This window comes from Solanum verrucosum, unplaced genomic scaffold (genome assembly GCF_900185275.1).
Source record: "Solanum verrucosum unplaced genomic scaffold, falcon-dt-bn FXZP01000092.1, whole genome shotgun sequence".
Lineage (NCBI taxonomy): Eukaryota > Viridiplantae > Streptophyta > Magnoliopsida > Solanales > Solanaceae > Solanum > Solanum verrucosum.
The window spans coordinates 1735869-1747882 of NW_026020351.1; positions in this window are offsets into that span (position 1 = coordinate 1735869).

Genomic DNA, 12014 nt, shown 5'->3' on the forward strand with positions numbered 1-12014 from the left:
AGAGATGTATGAGGAGACTGAGGGAGCTGTAAATGAAGACCTGACCGAGACGGAAGCAATTATGATAGATGATGTTGTGCAAGTTTCCTTAGCACCTATTGCTGGATCCACTGGAGCTGGTCCTTCTGGGGGTCACTCCGGGCACTAAAGCCCAGACAGATGGAGCGACCAATTAGCCAGGATCCTCTCTTTACTTCCCTCTCCGTCTTTCTTTATTTCACCTTTTGGATTCTGTGTTAATTCCATTTGAAGACAAATTGCTTTTATTTTTGGTGGGGTGTGGCCTACCTTTGTATGCTTTTGATATTCGTATGTCGTGTATACTTGGGCTTTGTGCTTGAATTATATTAAACACTGTTTCTGTGGATATTTCAGGTTATGGCTTCTTTTATTTTAAATTAAGAATTTTTTGCCACCTTTCGTATGTTGAAAATGGCTGTTCTTTTGCAAAATTAAGTCTCAGTTCCGATCAATATCGATGACTTGAATAGTGTTTACAATCGAACAAACATGAATGTACGGCTACAATGAGGCCAAATGATGCTACATAGACAATATGTTAACTCTTTGCATCTCGTTGTGATTAGCCATTTATCAAATCAATTTTCTTGTGATGACCATTGCACACTAGCAAAAGTGTGGAGTCTTGTTTGAATTAAGTGTCGATGCCTTTTGTGATAAGCTTACCTAGAACCATGCATGAAACACCTAGAATTTGCCCTGTTGGTCCGGTTAACTAAGTAAGACTTTCTCTTGATATGATCTTAGGCAACTTCGAAGAGTGTGAACCAATTTGACATATACCTCTTTTTTGACCTACCTTGTGAGCGTGTGATTCTCTCTTGAACACCCTTTGAGCCTTACCCTTCTTTGGAAGAAACTTGATGAAAGCATAACCTTTCTTTATCCATTACCTATAATCCACGTGAAATTGTGGTTAGTTGAATAGCCAACTTAGGCCAAAAGCCTAAGTTGGGTGTGTGGTGAAAAGAAAAAGGCAAGTCAAGAAGTGCAGGAACGTTTCTCTTACCCATGCTTCTAAGAAAAATGGAACCCCTCCATATATAAAAAAGTGAAAGAGAAAAAGAGAAAAAAAGAAAAAAATAAATAAAAATAAAGTTGTGGAATAAAGTGCAAAGAGATGGGGTTCCCAAACAGTTCATGGGAAGCGAATAATAGGATGACCTATGATGAGCTAATGAAAATAATAAAGGAAAAAGGAAATAAAGTGTTGTGAGCACCACATTTCATGAGGATGAAAATCGCTGAGCCTAAATGACCATACCTTTGCACTCAGCCCCATTACAAGCCTTGAAAAGACATTTTTTTATCGTGAGTGAGCTGAAACAAATGTTGATTGGAAAATACGGGCAAACCTATGGGTGAAAGCATGCGTTGTGTTCTTCTTTGTTAGAGTGAGAGTTCCATCTGATTCTGAAGCTTTAAACTATGAACCATTGTCTGATTATGGAATCATTCTTTTGTGAGGGCATTCGAACACTTTCGTTGAGCTTAAACTTGCATTTGAAGTAAGTGTTCTCAACATGAGGTTCTTTGATATTGGTTAATCACAACCTGAATCTTTGAATGCAGATTTGATCATTTTCTAAGTAAATTGAGTCTTGTTGTGTGCATTCATGATTGAGTCTTGTGTAGCACTGTACGAGACACTCCACAAATTGGACTCATTTAGGGCTATATTTTAATAAAACTTATGTCCTCAAATGCTTATTTTATCTCAATATCTGATGAAAACCCTTAAGTTTCAAGTATTTGAAGTTAGATGGAAAGCATGGACACTACGTCGCAAAAAGGAACGAAATGGCTGAAAAGAACGATGAAATGAAGGCATGAGAATCGCTGAGTCAACTTGGCGAGTCACCGAAGGATCTTACTTCGCCTTTTGTTCCAGTGTGTTGAGCCTTGAAGGAAAGGATCAAGTCGGCGGAAAAATGGAGCAGTCGGCACATCTCCGAGAAGTTCCATGAAGCAGTACCATGTCGCCCAATGACCCAGAGCACGACGATGCTAAAGGATGGTGCAAGACGGCAATGAACTACACCAAAAGGCGAATCGCTGAGTTGATCGGCAATTCCGACTAGCGAAGCCGAATGATCCGCTACAGCACAAATCTGTAGAAACTATAAATAATAGTTAGAGTTGTAGTTTTAAGTGTGGAATAATTATTATAATTTTCATATAGAATAGTACTCTTTGATATTTTTTCTTTGTGTTTGAAAGGGTTTTGAAAATTTGAAGAAGAAGAGCATTTCATCTCCAAGGATTTGGACTTGGGTCTCTTGGATTCTTCATTCTTGGCCTATAACAAGACTTAAATCTTCATACCCATTTGAATGCAAGTTCATTTAGGTATAAATTTCTATCTCTTGATGTGTGGCTAAAAACACCAACTCTTGGGGTGTGATTTAGCGAATATGGGTTGAGATCATTGTTGTGTCTTTCTTGTTGATTGTCTATTCGTAGTTTAAATGTGATTTCGTTTAGTGGTTGTGGATGAATTTAATGAATTTATAGTTGCAAATACAGGTTTATTTATGTGTTTTCGGCTTGCTTGAGAGAGAGGTCGTAAAACTAAGACCACTAGATTGATGGCCAGTGTAAGTGGGTCGACATGAGGTTCAGCTCGAGAGAGTGAACCCTAGTCCCATGTCCACACACTCAGCTCGAGAGAGTGAGTGGGTTAAGGCATAGGCTGGTCTTCATGCGGCAAGTGGGTGTCCGAGAGAAACGCATTTGAAACGGGGTAAATTGCTTGAGAGAGATCTTTTCCCCCTTAAAGTCTAGCCTAGTCACAATTATTCTATGAATCTTCTGTAGAGAGCATATACCCAATATCTAGCTTAACCCGTATTCTCGTCACATCCCAAGGATCCCCTCTCATTACTTAGAAATCCTTGTTTATTTTGCTGTTTTTACTTCCTTGTGACAAAACCCCCATTGACACTCTTGTATCCCCTTTTAATTTACAATGTTTTTAGTCGTTAATATCTTTAGCTACGACTAGTTAGAACTAAATTTTATTTTTCTATTAATTCTCAAAATCACTCCCTTGGGAATGATCCCAACCCATGGTTGGGTTATTATACTATTGCATAATTGTAGACACTTGCATCGGAAATTGTATCCTTGATTACGCAAACATCAAGGAGCCCAGTTACCTCTTTGTGCCACACTACCCTGAGATTAGGCAAGTCTAGCCCTGCAGTGCTGTTAATTATTACTATTTTACTCACCTTTGTTTCTGGGTACAAGTGCACTAGTAGATGATGGAGCAGGTCCCTTTTGATTTTGTTTGGAAGAAGACCGGTTTGCATTATTTTTTTGCTGCCCGGACTCATTCCCTGACGTCTTAGCCTTCTTATTTCTGAATTCCTCCATATCCCTCTGCTTCTCTTCCTTAACCCGCTGCACATAGACCATTAACCTCACTATATCCATGTCAGCTATTAGCATTGCAGCCTTACCTTCCTTACTCAACAGGGGAGACATCCCAGTAACAAACAAACTCATTCTACTACTCATATCTGCAACTATCTCCGGAGCATAATGGGATAGTTGAGTGAACTTCAACCCATACTCATGAACATTTGGTGAATAATGCTTAAGAGTGAGAAACTCTCATACCTTGGCCTCTCTCAGTTCTCGGGGAAAGAATCGCCCCAAGAAGGCCTTCTCAAAACAAGCCCAACTCGCAGATGGTGCTCCCTCACCTATACCCTTCTTCATCTGGTCAAACCAAGTCCTAGCAACATTCTTCATATTATATGCCGCTAGTTCTATTCATTCAGCATCGACAACGTGCATAACTTCAAATACATTTTGCAGGTCTTCAATAAAGTTCTCTGGATCCTCTATAATGCTTGAACCAGTGAAACTTGGAGGATTCACCCTCAAGAACTCTCGTATCCTCGAAGTATCAGCCACTTCCTGTCTAGCTCCTCTTTGTTGCCCAACCTGGTTAGTCATAACGTGGCTCAACATTCGAATCGCTTCCCTGAACTCAGCATTGGTAACTTCACCTTAAGGTTGCACTTCATGTGCATTAGGTACCCCTTGTTCCACAATATTACACGTAGCAGGACGACCTCTGACAACTCTTCGTGGCGGCATGATTAACTGAAAGATGCGCACAAGTATGAGTTAGAAGAAACTTTTTAGAGATCAAACTCTAACATACGAAATGAGTGTGAAAGAAGTGAAGTAATTTCCTAAGTGTTGCAGCCTCCTACTTATAGATGTGGCGCGCTTCACACTGATAACTAGAACTCTACATATATGGCTTCATAGACTCCCTAGGACTATTGAACTATGTGCTCTGACACCAAGTTTTTCACGCCACGAGCTACAACCTGGGTGGGACTGGCACTCGAGAACCATTGTTGGCCCCAACCGAACCCTTGGTCTGGGTTATTTACTCAGCGAAAGACTTAAACATAAGAAATTATCTCAAAACATAACACGTGCAATAAGTTAAAGAGATATAAATCTTAGCCAAAATGGAAACTCAGGTCTTAACATATACAATTGAAAACGGAAGACTAAAGAACTATGACTACTCGTCTATGAAGCCTCTAAAACAAAGAGGGATGTCGGGAAAAGACCCCGATCATCCTAATAACTGAAATACTAGAAATCAATGTAAAAAGGAGCCCTTCGTAAAGCAAGGAGGCTCATAAACTAACTGTGAGTGCTCAACTGGATCAACGATATGATGGATGTTGATCCTGGTTACCTGTGTCTGCATGATAAAATGATGCAGGCCAAATGACATCAGTACATTGAATGTAAGAGTATGGGAGGGGAAAAATAAACATAACCAAAGCTTGAAAGGAATCTGAAAAGATAACTTACCTTGGGTTTACTCAACTCATGAATAACTCAACTCAAATGCAAAGTACATAACAACAATAGCGTGTAGTTATACAAATCATTGAAAATAGTAGGTAGTAATTTAATTTGTTAAAGAAATGGAATAGCAACGCAATTTACTCATAGCATAAAGTAATATAATTACTGTGGGAGATTCTCTAACCGACAACCACCACTATGAGCCTAAGTGGTAATACATCGTCTTACCCACGCTGCCAGAACTGTCCTATACTTTGCCATCATATAGAATGCCTTAACTAAGTGGATCCACTAGTCTATGCTTAAAAGCACTAAGGAATCATCTAAAAAGTATGATCCTTTTTCTACCCATGATGGCTACATGGTTTATGGAGACTTGAGTTATTATGAACTCGCATTTCCATATCGGTGCTCAATACTACTCCGAAAATATACTTTGCTCATATGTTTTAAAAACAAAACTCTTTCTTTGGTTTGAGATAATTACTCAAAACTTAGCTTAAAAGCTCTCTTGGAAATCGGTGTTTCCTTTATTGCTCAAATGTGAAAATATTTTAACTCTTGGGAATACTTAGTTCCCTTATAATCTTTGAAAAAATGAACTTTGCTCTTACTCTTTACTCAACTCAAAGCTTATGTCTTAAAAATAAAGTTAAAACTTTTGTAAAAGACTTTTGAAAATAACTCTATGAACTTCTCTTGACTTGACTCTTAACTTTCCTTGAATTGAATTTATGGATTCAAGGATCGTGATTTGTGATAGGAAAGATCTCATGATGTTTAGGAGTCTTTTTAGATAGTTAAACATGAGAAACGATCAAAAATCACTATCTGGAAAGAAGTCCGTGATGCTGAGATGCATTTTAATATTTGATCTAAAATTTATTTTGAAACAGAGGAGTATGCGTCTTCTCCGCGATGCGGAGGTGATTTGTGTGCACTGGGGTGTGGAAGTACGCGATGCGGACTTGCGTTCCAAAACCTGCTTGACTTTTTCCTTCTTCGTTTTCTCACCCCAATTCTCCTAAATCCGATTCTTTTTCTCAATCCCTCTTTAGATTCAAATAACCAATATATATACATAAGATTCTAACTCAAAAAAACTCTTAAATCGATGATTTCATCAAGAACTCCACAATCCCATCAAATCTCAAGAACTAAAGCAAAGTTCAAGAACATCATACTTTCAACTTTCTAGAAACGAATATCACTAAAACAAACATGATTGGCGCGTGTGTGAACAAACTCAATGCTGTGAAAGTCTCACATACCTCGTAGGATTGAATCCTTGGGGAAATCCACAACCAAACTCGCAAGAACTTGACAAATCTTGAACTTCTCTTCTCCTTTCTCCTCTCTTCTCTTCTATCAAAGCCCTAGCATATTTCATAATTGCGTAAAAATGAACTAACTCAGTTTAGACCCCACATAACTTACTAAAAACGAAATAATTTAATTGGGTAGTTCAAAGACCATTATACCCTTCCAAAATCCGGTTTAGACTTTCCTTATTTGAACAACCCAACTTCAAATGGGTATATCTCACTCTTATAAACTCTGAATCGCACAAAATTGGTGGCGTTGGAAAGATAATTCCAAGATATTTCCTACGGTATCTAGAATCACATCTAACTCATCTTGAGCTAAGAGTTATGGTCATTTGAAGTTGACCAAAAACTATAACATAACTTGGTTTAGCCAATTTTCCAGATTTACATTATTTCCAAAAATCACTCTTTCTAATTCTATCTCCTTGTAGTTCTTTCAAATGGCGAGGTGTTACAGAACAAGATGTACCGTGACTTGCGGGAGGTTTATAGGTGGAATGGGATGAAGAAGGATATTACAGGATTTGCGGCTAAGTGTCCTCACTGTCAATAAGTGAAAGTTGAGTATCAAAAGGGGCTTGGTACTCGTGTTAAGCTTAATACAACCTTTCATCTGCAAACCGATGTGCAAGCGTAGCGTACTATCCAAACTTTGGAAGATATGTTGAGAGCTTGTGTAATTTACTTCAAGGGTAACTAGGATGATCATTTCCCTTTGATTGAGTTTGCATACAATTATAACTATCATTCAAGAATTGTTATGGCTCCATTTAAGGATCTATATGGTAGAAGGTGTAGATCTTCTTAGGCTGGTTCGAAGTGGGTGAAGTTGCTTTGCTATGTCTTTAATTAGTACATTAAGCTATTAAGAAAGTTTGACTTATTAGAGAATGATTAAAAACGACTCACAGTCAATAAAGGTCCTATGCCGATGTTAGAAGAAGAGAGTTTGAGTTTGATGTAGATGATTGGGACTATTTGATAATTTTACCCACAAAGGGTGTGATGAAATTTGGAAAGAAAGGGAAACTTAGTCCTCATTATGTAGGCCCATATCAGATTTTGAGGCGTATTTGTAAAGTTGCTTATCAAATTAATTTACCTAATGACTTGGCATTAGTGCATCCGGTTATCCATGTCTCCTTGTTGAAGAAATGTGTTGGTGATCCGATATCTATAGTGTCTTTCGAGAGTCTTTGTAACATCTCGCAAATTAAATGAAATAGAAAGATTCGGAATTACAAAGTGTGATTTTTGGAAATAATAAAAATCTAGAAAATTGGTTAAGTTAAGTTTGAGTTTTTAGTCAACTTCAAACGACTATAACTCCTAGCTCAGAATGAGTTAGGTGTATTTCCAGATATCTTAGCAAAGATCATGGAATAATCTTTCCAACGCTGATGAGTTTGTGCGATTCTTATTTCATATGAGTGAGTTATGCCCATCGGAACTTGGGTTCTTCAAATATGGAAAGTCGAATCCGGATTTTAGAAGGGCATTATGGTCTTTTCAGCACCCAATTAAGTTAATTCGTTTTTAGCAATTAAATTGGGGTCTAAATTGAATTGGTTCAGTTTAGAAAACTGGAAATTTATGCTAGGGTTTTTGGAGAAAGAACGCAAGAGAAGAAAAGAGGAGAAAGAGAAAAAATCGTCGTTCTTGAAGGTTTAGATTGTGGATTTCGACAAGGGTTGATCCCTAAAGAGGTACATGAGTCTTTCATAGTGTTGGGTTCGTTCACCCACACACCAATCATGTTTTTTTCAGCGACGTTTGTTCTAGAAAGTTGAAAGTTGATGAATCTTGAATGGTGTTCTTGAAATTGGCCTTCGTTCTTGAGTTAGGTTGAGACTGAGGAGTTCCTTCAGGTTAAAATGTTCTTTCCTTTAGTTGTTTGAGTTAGATTCTTGTGTATACATACTAGATATTTGAATCTTAAGGGAATTTGAGAAAAAAAACCGAGTTTAGGTGAATTGGGGTTAGAAAACAAAGAAGGAACAAATCGGGCAGAAATAGGGTACCAGGTCCACGCCGCCGACATGTTCCTCAGAAGTGTAATTTTCCTTTCGCATCACGAAAAGGTCATGGACCTCTCTGCCTCAAAAGTTATATTCGCGACCAAAATTTAAATACACCTCTGCGTCATGGACCTATCCTCAGATAGTGATTTTTTTTTATCTTTTCTCATGTTTAGCTATCCATAATCATTCCTAAACATCATGGATATTTCCTATCATAAATCATAATCCATGAATCCATAATTCAATTCAAGGAAAGTTAAGAGTTAAGTCAAGAGCAGTTAAAAGTCAAGCAAGAGAAGTTAAGAGTCAAGTCAAGAGAAGTCAAGAGTCAAGTTAAGAGAAGTTCATAATGTCTTTCCAACAGTCCTCTTAAGATTTGAGTTTTGAATTCAGTAAAAAGTAATGTTTGAAGTACATTTCTTCAATAGAGTATATCGGGAATATGTATTTCCAAAGAGTAAATGTTTTCACATTTGAACAAGAAAGGAAACTGAGCTTTCCAAAAGAGCCTTTGACCTATTTTTGAATAAAGACTAAAAGTAAAGTTCATTCTTCAAAGATTATTCGGGAACTAAGTATTTCCAAGAGTTAAAATGTTTTCACATTTGAGCAAGAAAGGAAACTGAGATTTCCAAGAGAGATTTTAAGCTTAGTTTTTGAGTAATTATCTCAAACCAAAGAAAGAGTTTTGTTTTACAAACATATCAGCTAAAGTAAATTTTGGGAGTAATATTGAGCACCGATATGGGGATGAGCTTGAGTTCAGATAACTCACGTCTCTATAAACCATGTAGCCATCATGGGTAGTAAATAATCATACTTTTTAGATGAATCCTTAAGGTGCTTTTAGGATAGACTAGTGGATCCACTTAGTTAAGTGTTCAATATGACGGCAAAGTATAGGACAGTTCTGGTAACGTACGATGTATCACCACTTAGGCTCATAGTGGTGGTTGTTGGTTAAAGAAACTCCCACATAAACTATATTAATTTATTATATGATTAAAGTTAAATTTGTTATTGCATTTTCTTTAACGAACTAAGTTATTTTCCACTGTTTTACAAGCTTTCTATATATTGCATGTGTTTTATTGCTTTATATTGAGTTAAGTTATTCATGAGTTGAATAAAGCCAAGGTAAGTGTTTCTTTCAAATTCTTTTCAAGCTTAAGTTATGTTTAGCATTCCAACTCGCATACTCGTACATTTAATGTACTGATGCCAGTTGGCCTACATCTTATTATGATGCAGATGCAGGTAATCAAGATCAGCATCCACCGCCTCATTGATCTAGTTGAGCAATTAGAGTCAGTTGGTGAGCCTCCTAGCTTTTCGGAGGATCCTTTTACTGCTTTTAATATTTTAATTCATTAGGATGTCGTGGGTCTTGTCCCGACGTCCATCTCAGTTGTTTAGAGGCTTCATTGATAGAGTTAGTGATGTTAGTTCATCAGTCTTTACCTTTCCTTTTCAGTTAAGTTGAGACTTGAGTTGCCACTTTGGCAGTGAATGCTATTATAATAAATTTTAAGATATATTTTGAGTAGTTCAGTTTACTTGTTTTAAAAGTATTTATCTTGATTAAAGTATTTTGCTGAGTAAGTAAGACAGACCAAGGATTCCCTTGGGGCCAGCAATGGTTCTTGAGTGCCGGTCATGTCCAGGGTGTAGGCTTAGGGCTTGATAAACTTGGTATCAGAGCCCAGAGTTCAAGAGTCCTAGGAAGTCTATGAGGCAATATCTGTAGAGTCCTAGTTAACAGTGTGAAGTGTGCCACATCAATAATTAGGAGGCTGCAACATTTAGGAATTCCTTCACTTCTTTCATACTCACTTCGTACGATAGAGTGTATCTCTATAAAAGTCTTTTTCTAACTCGTGCTTACGCATAACTGATTTTGAGTTGGCCTATGGTCTAGAGATCCTTTTATGAGGCGTTTTTTTCCTCGTGATCTAAGAGAAACAAAGAGATGGTTGCGGACATGAAGAGCAGGATGAGTTTATTTGTAGTTGGATTGACTTGTCTGTCAAGAAAGGAAAGTAAGGCAGCCATGCTAATAGGTTCCATAGGCATAGCAAGGTTGATGATCCATGTGCAACAAGTTGAGAAGGACTAGCTGAAGGATAGAGAAGAGTTTGAGAATAAGAGGGCTAAGACATCAGGGAATGAATCCGGGTAGAAAAAGAGTAATGTGAACCGGTTTTCTTTCCAACATAAGCAGAAAGGACCTGCTCCATCATCTGCTAGTGCACCTGCACCAAGGAACAAATGTGAGTACAATAGTCAAAATTCCAGAACTTCAGAGCTAGACCTGCGCATTTGTAAGGTAGTAAGGCACAAGGGGGTACTAAGACTCCTACATGTGCTAAGTGTGGTAGGATCCACTCAGGGGTGTTTCGTGATGGCTCCACTAGTTGCTTCAAGTGTGGCTAGTACGGTCATTTTATAAGAGAGTTTCCTAAGAGCAGACAAAGTAATGGTAATGGGGGCAATAGATCCCAGTCTTCTTTAGTTGCTCCACTAGATAGAGCTACATCTAGATGAGCTACTTCAAGGGTAGGTGGAGAAGGAAACCTTTTTTATGCTATCGCTAGTCACCGAGAGCAAGAGGATTCACCATATGTTGTCACTGTTATGATATAAGTCCTCAATTATGATATCTTCCTGAGCAACTTCTTGAGCCTTTAGTGTTTCTACACATAATGATGAGTCTATTCTAGCAAAAAGTGTCTATCGTGATTATTTCATTTCCGTCAATCACAAGAGTACGATGGCTGATTTAGTTAAGTTAGACATGGTAGATTTTTATGTCATTCTAGGTATGGACAGGCTTCATGCCTGTTATGCATCAATAGATTGTAGAACTCGAGTAGTCAAGTTCCAGCTTCCAGTGAACCAGTTATAGAGTTGAAAAGTAGTTCAGCAGTGCCTAAAGGTCATTTTATTTTGTAACTTAAGGTGAGAAAGTTAGTTTCCAAGGAGTGTGTCTATCACTTAATCAGAGTTAATGACTCTAGTGTTGAGATACGTCCTATTCGGTCAGTTTCAATAGTAAGAGAGTTTCAATAAGTTTTTCTAGATGATCTTCCTGGAGTCCCTCTTGAGAGAGAAATAGACTTCGGTATAGATACTATTCCTGATACTCGTCCTATCTTTATTCCGCCATATAGCATGGAACCAACAGAGTTGAAAGAGTTAAAAGAGCAGCTGAAAGATATTTTAGAGAAAGGTTACATTCGACCAAGCATCTCACTTGGGGCGCTCCTGCCCCAATTGTGATAAAGAAAGATGGTTCCCTTAGGATGTGTATAGATTACCGTCAGTTGAACAAGGTTACCATCAAGAACAAGTATCCTCTTCTGAGAATTGATGATCTTTTCGATCAGCTTCAGGGTACCTCTTATTTTTTTATGATAAGACCTCAGATTTGGTTACCATCAGTTGAAAGTAAGGGAGTGTGATATTCCCAAGACAACATTCAGGACCAGTTCTGGTCATTATGAGTTTTTGGTCATATATTTTGGTTTGACTAATGCGTCTGCACCATTCATAGACCTTATGAATAAAGTATTCAAACCTTATTTAGATATGTTTGTTATCTTCTTCATTGATGACATACTAATCTATTCAAGGAATGAGGAAGATCATGCTAGTCATCTCAAAAAACTTCTCCAGACTCTAAGAGATAGAGAGTTGTATGCCAAGTTCTGCAAGTGTGAGTTCTGTCTTGAAGTCTGTGGCATACTTAGGCCACATAATGTCTGGAGAGGGAATTAACGTTGATACTTAGAAGTTA